The following is a 9,147-nucleotide window of genomic DNA, read 5'->3' on the forward strand; positions in this document are numbered from 1 at the left end:
GATAGTCAATGACGATGAAAAATCTTGTGGCCAATAAGTAATGACAAAATTTGGTGATGGTATAGACCATAGCTAGACCTTCCCGTGCAATAGTAGAATAATTCATTTCTATTGTATTCAATTGCCGACCATCGGAGTTCGACTTTAGACCAAATGTCAAGTTATGCCAGTATAGCAACCAATAGCCACCAGGTGGGACAATTGATAGGTTTGGGAGTTCCACTTTAGACCGAATGTCAAGTTGTGCCAGTACAACAACCAATAGCCGTATTTGTGTGCACATGATAGATGATGTCCCAATCAGGTTGTTGGGGTATTGCTTTGACCATCATGTCCTTCAATAATTTAAAAACTGAACGTTGAGGTTCACTCCACTCAAAAGATGTATCCTTTTATTTAGCAAGTCTGTCAAGCAATGGCGTTGACTGCATAAAGTTGGATCAAGCGTCTATAGAACCCAATATATCCCAAAAATCCTTGACTTGAGGAGTGCAAGATCTTGGGAGGTTGATGATGACCTCAACCTTTGGGGGATTCACCATCATCTAATCAAGTTTTGTCATACAAATTCAGTCCTAGATCTACCATTCCAATCTTTCCATTCACCTGTGGATACGAGCTAAGAGATCATTGCCAGTATCACAGCCGGGCATATTTGGTGGGCTAGATGCATTCAAGCCATAGACACGTACAAATTCATCTTTCACAAACTAAATGTTGCATTTGGACAGACATTGTACATACTTTGATGGCAACTTGGTCGAGGATCCGTGACACTTCTAGATCAGGAAAAGCGATCAAGAGGAATTTTCTCAAAAAATCGAGAGACGGTCCTTTCTTCTTTGAGTCCCACTCTAGTTTAGTTTGGCATTTTCAGCCACTTTCTTGGCTTTTTCATGATTTGAATAGTGTATCGATTCCTTGAGTTTTTACTCTTGTATTGATCGTTTTCATTTAGAAGTCTTTTTTATTGGAGGGGGTGGAAAAGACACTTCTCAAGGTCAAGGCATAACTTGGCAGTCTAACACTTGTCAAACACCCACCTCAGCTTCTCCCAGTGTTTAACTTGTGTAACAATCCACAGTTTTGTATATGAGTTTTTTGGTGAATTGCATGTCTCGAAATGTTTTGGAACAGTTTGTTTGGATGTTTTTGAAGTTTTGCCAAAGTTGGAATGTGTGAGAATTTTGGAGTTGTCACTTTTGTGTCGGAGACGTTTTATAGTCCAAATTTGAAGCAGCTGATGTCTTCATTTGGGGAAAGTCTGTATGAGAAAGTTGTAGAGTTTTTTATGAAAGAAAACTTTGTCCCAGTGGAATTTTTGTAAAACTTGTATTTTCATGTTCGATTTAAGGTCCGAAAGTACTAATAACGCCATCTTGAGCCAAAGAGGCGCGTGGAAGTTTGTGCCGGTCTTTTGCAGGATTTAAATGAAGGCGAAGATGGAGGAATTGACCGTGGCTCGTCAATAGCAACATGAAGGGGGAAGATTGGATCCTGGAGATGAGATATTGGCTCCACCTGCACCAAGTCGCACATGGCAAGCTCGACAAAAGTAGTGTTTTTTCGAGGACCAAAAAAAAAAAAAGAGATGTCCTCAATTGATCGCGTGCTATATTTTGGGCGATGCGGAGCTATATTTCGACACGGGCCTACTTTTGATGGCATGCGGTTTGAGAAAGCGCCTGACTTATGCTGCTTTTGGGAATCGGCTTTTTCAGCTTTTCATGAGAAAGATGATTTTCGACTATAAGAGTGAGAGTGCGAGTGAGAGTGAGACATCATCTTCTTCACGAGATTGAGAGTGCGAGTGAGAGTGGGATTCGTCTCTCTGAGATTGAGAGTGAGAGTGAGATTCTTTTCAACGCGCGATTTTCAGCATCTTGATGCGAGTGAGAGTTAGAGTGAGATAGCTCGGGGGTGGTCGGGTGGTTCGAGCTCCGTCAAGGAGTGCTGCGACTCCAAAATCTATTGTAAAGATCCTTTGATGCAACACAAGATTCTGTGTTTTCCGTTTCGATCTGGTTTTTTTGCGTTTTGGATTGGATTGGAAGAAGGGAGCATTACAACTTGTGTGAGCAAGAGAAGTCATCCAAGAAGACCTTAATAAAGTGTCCTATCTTTTTATGAAAGACTTTGGACACTAACCTTTGAAGGTTGCAAGTGCATTGCACAATCCAAAGGGCATCATTTGATATGCATAAGTTTCTAAAGGAGTTACAAAAGCAATGTTTGTTTGATCACTCTCTCAAACAAAGACTTGATTGTATCCATTGTATCCATCCATCAAGGAATGTGGTGCATGACCTGCTACCATCTCAAGTACCATATCTATGAATGGTAATGGAAACTTGTCTCTTTATGGGCAGCATTGAGATCTCTGTAGTCTACACATAACGGAACATGGAACATGCATGAATTCATCACATAGAAAAGTGTGGTTTATAACCTCACGGTAGTAATCCACAAGACAATAAACCATCAACTCCATCATGCATAGTAGGGACTGGCTACTTTGACAACCCTACTAACATCATCAGTGCCCAATACTAGTGTAGAACTCTGTATCAATATATGCTTACACGCACACGCGCACGCACATGAGAGCATACATTCACACAAAGGTTTGCATACTGAGTTGCTGCCAAAGCCCCGGAGATGCAAAGCAAATTCAGTCATGATGAAGCCTAGCACTTAGCTAGAAGGCTAATCAAACAATAATCTCTTCATCCAAGCTACAATGGTTTGTAAAGGAACAATTGTGTCATTATTTCATTTTCGCCTCTCCCAAACAAAGTATAAGAGATAGAAAGAATTATTACAACAATAAGCGTAGTTGATAGGGCAAGTGCACACTACAGATAGAAAGAACTATCACAATATCAACTAGATGCAACTTGGATGAAATCTTCACAAAGTGTGTGTGTCCTCTAATACGGCGGAAAGATATAGCTAGATGAATCCAAGAACATGCCTGAATTCATCACATAAAAAGTGCAATTAACCTCACGGTACACAATAAACCATCAGCTCCATCACGCATAATAGGGACAAGCTACTACGGCATCCCCACTAACATCATCAGCACCCAATAGTGGATGTAGAGCAATGTATCAATATATGCTCACAGACTCACATACACCTCACACGCATGAGAGCATGTATCCATATCTCTTTGACTTGGTGTAGACGTCGGACAGTCCCAAACCCAATTTCCTACCAAAATGTTGCAATGTTGATCCTCAATACCCAAGTTGATGTATATATGATATTGGTAATTGATGTCGGACGTATTTAAGGTGGAACCTATGATAGGATGGGCTAGTTCATCATTCAACTCAAAGTCTCCATAACTTTCATCCAACCAAGAAATCGAATAATTAGACGAAGACGACTCCTTTGCCAAGGGATTGATGGCATTTTCTTGTATATCATGTTCGTGACTGAAGTTTTTTCCTAGATCGTTGCCTGCTACACTGGCTCTAATTAGGAAGATCCTCCACAATGTAGTGTTAGAGAGGCAAGCCTCTGTAGTAAGGAAGGTGACTCCTGGAGTTCAAGTATGTCGAAGCAAGGGGGTGACTCATCAAGATCCTCTCACTAGTAGGGGAATGAATAGTCCAACAAGATGAACTTGGGATGGTCATGGGGTGCCGTATGGTTGGGTTACTTTTGTCGCCCTCGACCAAGAGCATTTAAGATAAGAGGCATCTACGCCATGTCAGTGACAATGGAATAGGTCAAATTTGTCACGCGACCAGCTTTGCCTAGTCTACACTTAATTGCACCCATAGGTTTGACCCTTTTGTTGATCCACCATCTTGAATTGGAGAGGTACAAGCTGGGTGATTGAAAACCCCAAAGCTAACCTAGTGGATTCTAAGCTAAGCTGGGTGATGTTGACAATTGCCCCTCTATCCACAAAGACATTGCTAGGATTCATCCCCTATATTTCCACATCCAATCTCGGGTCCTCGTTACAAGCAAACGTTGAAGCAGCCATACGAAAGTCAATCACACTTTCCATTGACAAACCAGCACACCTCATATGTACATGGCCAAAAAATTGAGCCATGTGAATTGTTGCAGCATTGTAGGTATTGTCACACCAATGGCCTTCATGTTGCAAATCACGAATAATGAGCAAGTGAAGCCAAAAGACTGAAGATAAAAGACCTAGGGAGAAAAATGCAATTAATTTGGATTAACGAAAGCGACAATTGGAAGCACATAGCTATACAAAACTCAAGGAATTAACATTACCTAACTTGGCTAATGTTTATGATTATATTGGAGTTGATTGTGTTGCATTCTTGATTAAACCAATTGCCTACTAGGGGCGCAAAATAGTGTGCAAAGTTAGGATACATAAAACCCCAATTAGTTTGTGCAAACAACCTGCAGCATCACGAAACTGGACAAGATTATCTCGAAATTAAAAACTACTCCATGTTTATGCCAGCATATCCACAATCATGTTGGTAAATTCTAAAGGAAACACAAAGAAACCAATCTTCCCAAAGGTATCTCGCAAAGATGCTCCTTTATTTCTCGGTCTTTTTTCCCTCCTTTCTTAGGTTTGAAAGCTTGCGTCACTTTTTTCCTATCTGGTTCGGTTCTGCACTAGAGGCCTGTAGTTCATCCATGAGATCAAGTTGGATGTCAAAGAGCATGAGGACAGCCTTAAAGCCTGGTACTCTCGTGAAGTACATGAAGTCATGTGGACCTAAAGGTGAAAGAGAGAGAGGAACAAGATCATTGGCTTAAAGTAATGTGTGGTGAAGCATCAAAAATGTCTCTGCCGCCAATGATGAAACTCAAGGCCAGCTTAGCTCCTCTCCTGGGTACTTATTCGATCAAAGGACATGAAGAACCTGACACTTCATGAACGGTTGAAGTGCCACCTATGTGAAGACCAAATCACACAGACACACAATAGTCGCTTGAGTTTCAGATTAAAATTTTCATGGAGACTGGAACTGATATCTGTGAGAATTAAATACCCCACCTTCTACACTGGATGCACCCAGGTCAGGCCCCGGATGTGAAAAGATGCCTGTGAGCTTGGGTTGGTGCACTCCAAGCTCCCATTGAGGGGCACGATGCTCGACATAACAGCAAGGGAATGAAAGCATGAAGAACCCGGTTCAGCACTGGTAGCAACAATGTGTGCCTATGACAGATTGCGACAATACCACAACTATCTTTCCAATTCTAGAAGTCGACAATGCCGCCAACAATTCCTGTCCGAAGTCTGCATTTTGCTTCGCGTTCTTATGCTAAGCACTAACCTCGCTTTTACAATCGACTCCTCATCCACATTGGCATAGTTTCTTGAGCAGAGCAGCCAGGTTTTTCTATGCTCTCTGACTCCGACAAATGTCATATACGACTCTCAAGGCCCCGATCCTACAGGAACCTCCGTCCAAAAATCTCTTCGGGACGGAAAGTTCCATTGCGAGCGAGTTGTCGACGTAGCGTTTTTAAGTGATGAGAATAGACGCTAGCTGTAACAAAGAGCAACATGAGAAACAAGGTAACGCTAGCAGGAAGGATCGGCCCAACCTGTCATTGGCAAAATAGAAACGTGTGCAATGAACGCACCTGAGCCAACATCCTTGCCGGAAGCGCGTTTGCCACCTGAATTCGGCCGGCCAATGGCGGAGGGTGCTGAACCAGGAGGACATTTGTTGATGATCGGCCGCTCCGGCCTGGGTTCAGTACGTGAAGCCATGTTGCTGCGAAGGTCGTGGACGCAAACTGTGTGCTTGCAAGACGAGGCGGTATGATTCGAGCCTACGGATAACTGCGCCGATCGTTACTGCATGATGCAACAACATCAATTCCATGTACTCGGCAGAGCTAAGATGAGGTGCCGGGACGATGGAAAGGCGCATGCAAACGGGATGGAGAGCGGCAGCTTCGAGGCCGACGATTTGCAACCGAGGAAAACGAAATGGTTAACGATGTGGTCTGCGCATCGGCGATGGAGAGGAAGGGGGCGAGGGTTTCGTGGCGATGGCGATGGCGATGCGGAGGTTTTTGACAGGGACGATCGCAGCAGCATGGAGAGGAGAAAGGAAGGCAAGCCAGAAGGTGGTAGGACAGGGAAGAGTGCGGCAGACTCAAAGGTCGGGGCCTGCTGCCTCCAGTCCTTTTTGCAGGTTAAAGGTTTAAAAATGTTTGAACATGAAGGCCCCCCCCCAATAATCCTCTCTGTTCCCCATTTACCCCCCTTCTCATCATTCTTCGCATTTGTTGCATCCCTTAATGGTATAGGAGGTGGTTTACCACCCCTAGCATTCCGTTCCGGCGACAATCCCATAATATGTCATAAATGAAGAATTTTAAGAAAGGTTGGGAGCCACACATTGAGAGGCATTTTTACATGTGGCAGGCTTACCTTTCGGTGTGAATGCTCCCCTCCGGTAGCGGCATGTATTTCATCATTTCAGCAGCAATATATATATTCTCAGGATTCCCCAAAAAAAAAAAAGTGGCAGGGCATTGCTATTGCGCCCCAGCGCCACTTGTATTTTTTAGCATTGCCTTTGGACAATGGGCAATGGTAGAGGGGGTGGTACCACCCCTACGTTTTAGTTACAAATCCGTATTTTTTTATGACATTCTAATGGAAGTATTTTTTAAAAGAGCATTACCTCCACCAGCACCTGCTGTCGCCGGAGCACGTGGAGGACGGCCAACAAAGCATTCTCCATGTTCACACCAGTGTGGTGAGCTTCACAAAAACCAATTGGCAACCGAGGCTTTCATGTGGATGGTTGCCAAAGCATCTTGGCTAGACATTAGTTGCCTAGAGGATCCCTAGTTTCAAGAAGGGTTCAAGACTGCCTATGAAGCAAATCATTTTTTTTCTACAATTGCGTTTCTGGAAAAAATAGACACAGAAGAAAACAGGCTGCAGCAACATGTGCAAAAAACATGGAACCAAACTACACGTGAACGCAATTTCCAAGGCAACTGAAGTGAGTACAGGGTTGGGAGCATGAGTATTGACACAAGAAACCATGTAGTGTCCCATGGTCTACTGTCAGGGTTGAAGGTCATCAATTGAAGAGGGGTATGTTGGAGATAAATTGATGTCCTAAGGAATGTGCCTAGAGGACATGGTCATGTGGTCAGTGTGTGCTAAGAGTCAGTGCATGTGTAGGACATAGTGTAAGTGTGTGGTAGCACATGTGGTAGGTGTGTCAGGTGACTCATCAGTTAGGTGTTGTCTAGTTTGGTGTGATGAGAAAGTTTAGGGACTTGGTGGATTGGTAGATGGAAGACTTGGAGGTGTTACTGATGGAGATAATCAAGGAGTTGATTGTGGATTTGAAGCCACCTACTCAGGGGCAATCTTCTATATGTATCTCTCTCTATGAATGAAAGAGAACCACTCATTGTCCACACTTGTGTACTTGTCCATTGCCTCCATATTGCTCACACTCCCCCTTTCCGAACACTTAAAAGATTTTGTGAGGCAAAGTGCAAGGACCAAAGGAAGCATGGCCGAGGGTTGGTTGATACAAGAGTCTCTTGTATATATTTCAGAATTTCTTGGTCAAGCGGATAGCTCTTTGCCACGACCATGGAGCAATGAAGAGGACTTGAGGATGACCTCCATTGTGCCTCAAGGAAAAGGACAGAGTAAAGTAATTGACAGAGCATTGATTGATGATCTCAATTTCACTTGCATCCTTAATAGTGATGTGATGAGCAGATGGGTTACAAGATATGAGGATGCAAAGACAAAAAGGCAAGTAGAAAGAGCTCTCATAAGGCATACCCTAAGTAGAAAGAGCTCTCTTTCGGAGGCAACATGGCTCTCATAAGGCATACCCTAAGCATCTAGCAACACTTTCGAATGATATCCATGTTGATTGGTTGCATGAGGAAATGGAGAGGGCAGAGAGCGGCGAGGGGCTGCATATCACATCGGAAGAATGGGAGTATGCACGAGGATGCATGTTAAAGGTACATAGAACTAATGTTTTGCATTAGTTGTAAGTGATTTGCTTTTAATATTTATTCACATTGCTTACACAAATGTTGCTTCTATTTTGGTCTAGTGCACTATGTTCAATGCTATATGGTGTGAAGGCAAGCATTTTCAAACACACAGAATTGATGAAAAGAGGAATACACAAGATTGCGGTGTCATTAGTAGCATTGAGGGAGCCAATGGAAAAATGGATGATTATTGTGGCACAATCCATGACATATTTAGGCTTGAATTTTGTCGCTTCTTTGTGTATGTTTTGGATGTCAAATGGCAAATGAACATGGTGGAAAAGGGGCCTAATGCAACGATAAAATGCCATGCAAGTGGCTATGTAACTATTGGCTCTACAAAGTTTTGGCAAACAAAGAAAGATAGGTTCATATTGCCACAACAATGTGAGTAGGTATGCATTCTTTTACTAATGTGTTTCATGTACATATATATCTAAGCTCGCATACCCCTTGACTTTTGATATGCTAATTAATTATAGTATGTGTATTTGAGTAGGTTATCTATCTGCCAATGGTGCATGACATTAAATGGTGGTATGTCATCCCTATTGCACCACCTTCCAAAGTGATGTATAATACATTCACTGATATGGAGCATATGGAGGATGTAGCAAGCCGCAATGAAGATGATGTCGAACATGCCAATGAAGACGTTGTGATCGATGATTAAGAAATAAGAGATGATCATGATAATGGGGATGAGCGTGCCATTTCTCATGATCATGAGGATGACCCTACCATTGATGATGATGGTGATGTTGGTGAGGATGATCAGGACATCGGTACCATTATCAATGGACAGAATATCGATAGTGGAATAAATTTAATCGTAGCCTTACAAATTGATCAAATGGATATTGATGTTGATCGTTTAGCAAGGATGGATCTTATTGAAGATGAGATCGAACCCTAACCAATCCATCATTGTATCGTTCTAAATTGATGACAATTCTATTGTATATGTTGTCTTTTAATTATCATCTCATGATTTGTTTTTGAATATATTACATTGTTGTAAATGCATGTAGTGGGATTGTGTAATGATATATACTATAATGTACTATGAGATGGTTTAAAGAAGATGGTTTTTAATTTTTTAAAGGTAGGGAGTTTTTCTTAATAAATTTC

General features: G+C 42.3%; 1 pseudogene; it reads left to right on the forward strand.

The window, feature by feature from the left end:
* The first annotated feature begins 7,902 nt into the window (after positions 1 to 7,902).
* On the forward strand, positions 7,903 to 8,932 carry LOC147897881 (uncharacterized; annotated as a pseudogene).
* The last annotated feature ends 215 nt before the right edge of the window (positions 8,933 to 9,147 follow it).

Source organism: Dipteris shenzhenensis, chromosome 10 (assembly GCF_047967505.1).
Source record: "Dipteris shenzhenensis isolate YYH24624 ecotype China chromosome 10, Dip_SZ_1.0, whole genome shotgun sequence".
In the NCBI taxonomy this organism is placed as follows: Eukaryota; Viridiplantae; Streptophyta; class Polypodiopsida; order Gleicheniales; family Dipteridaceae; genus Dipteris; species Dipteris shenzhenensis.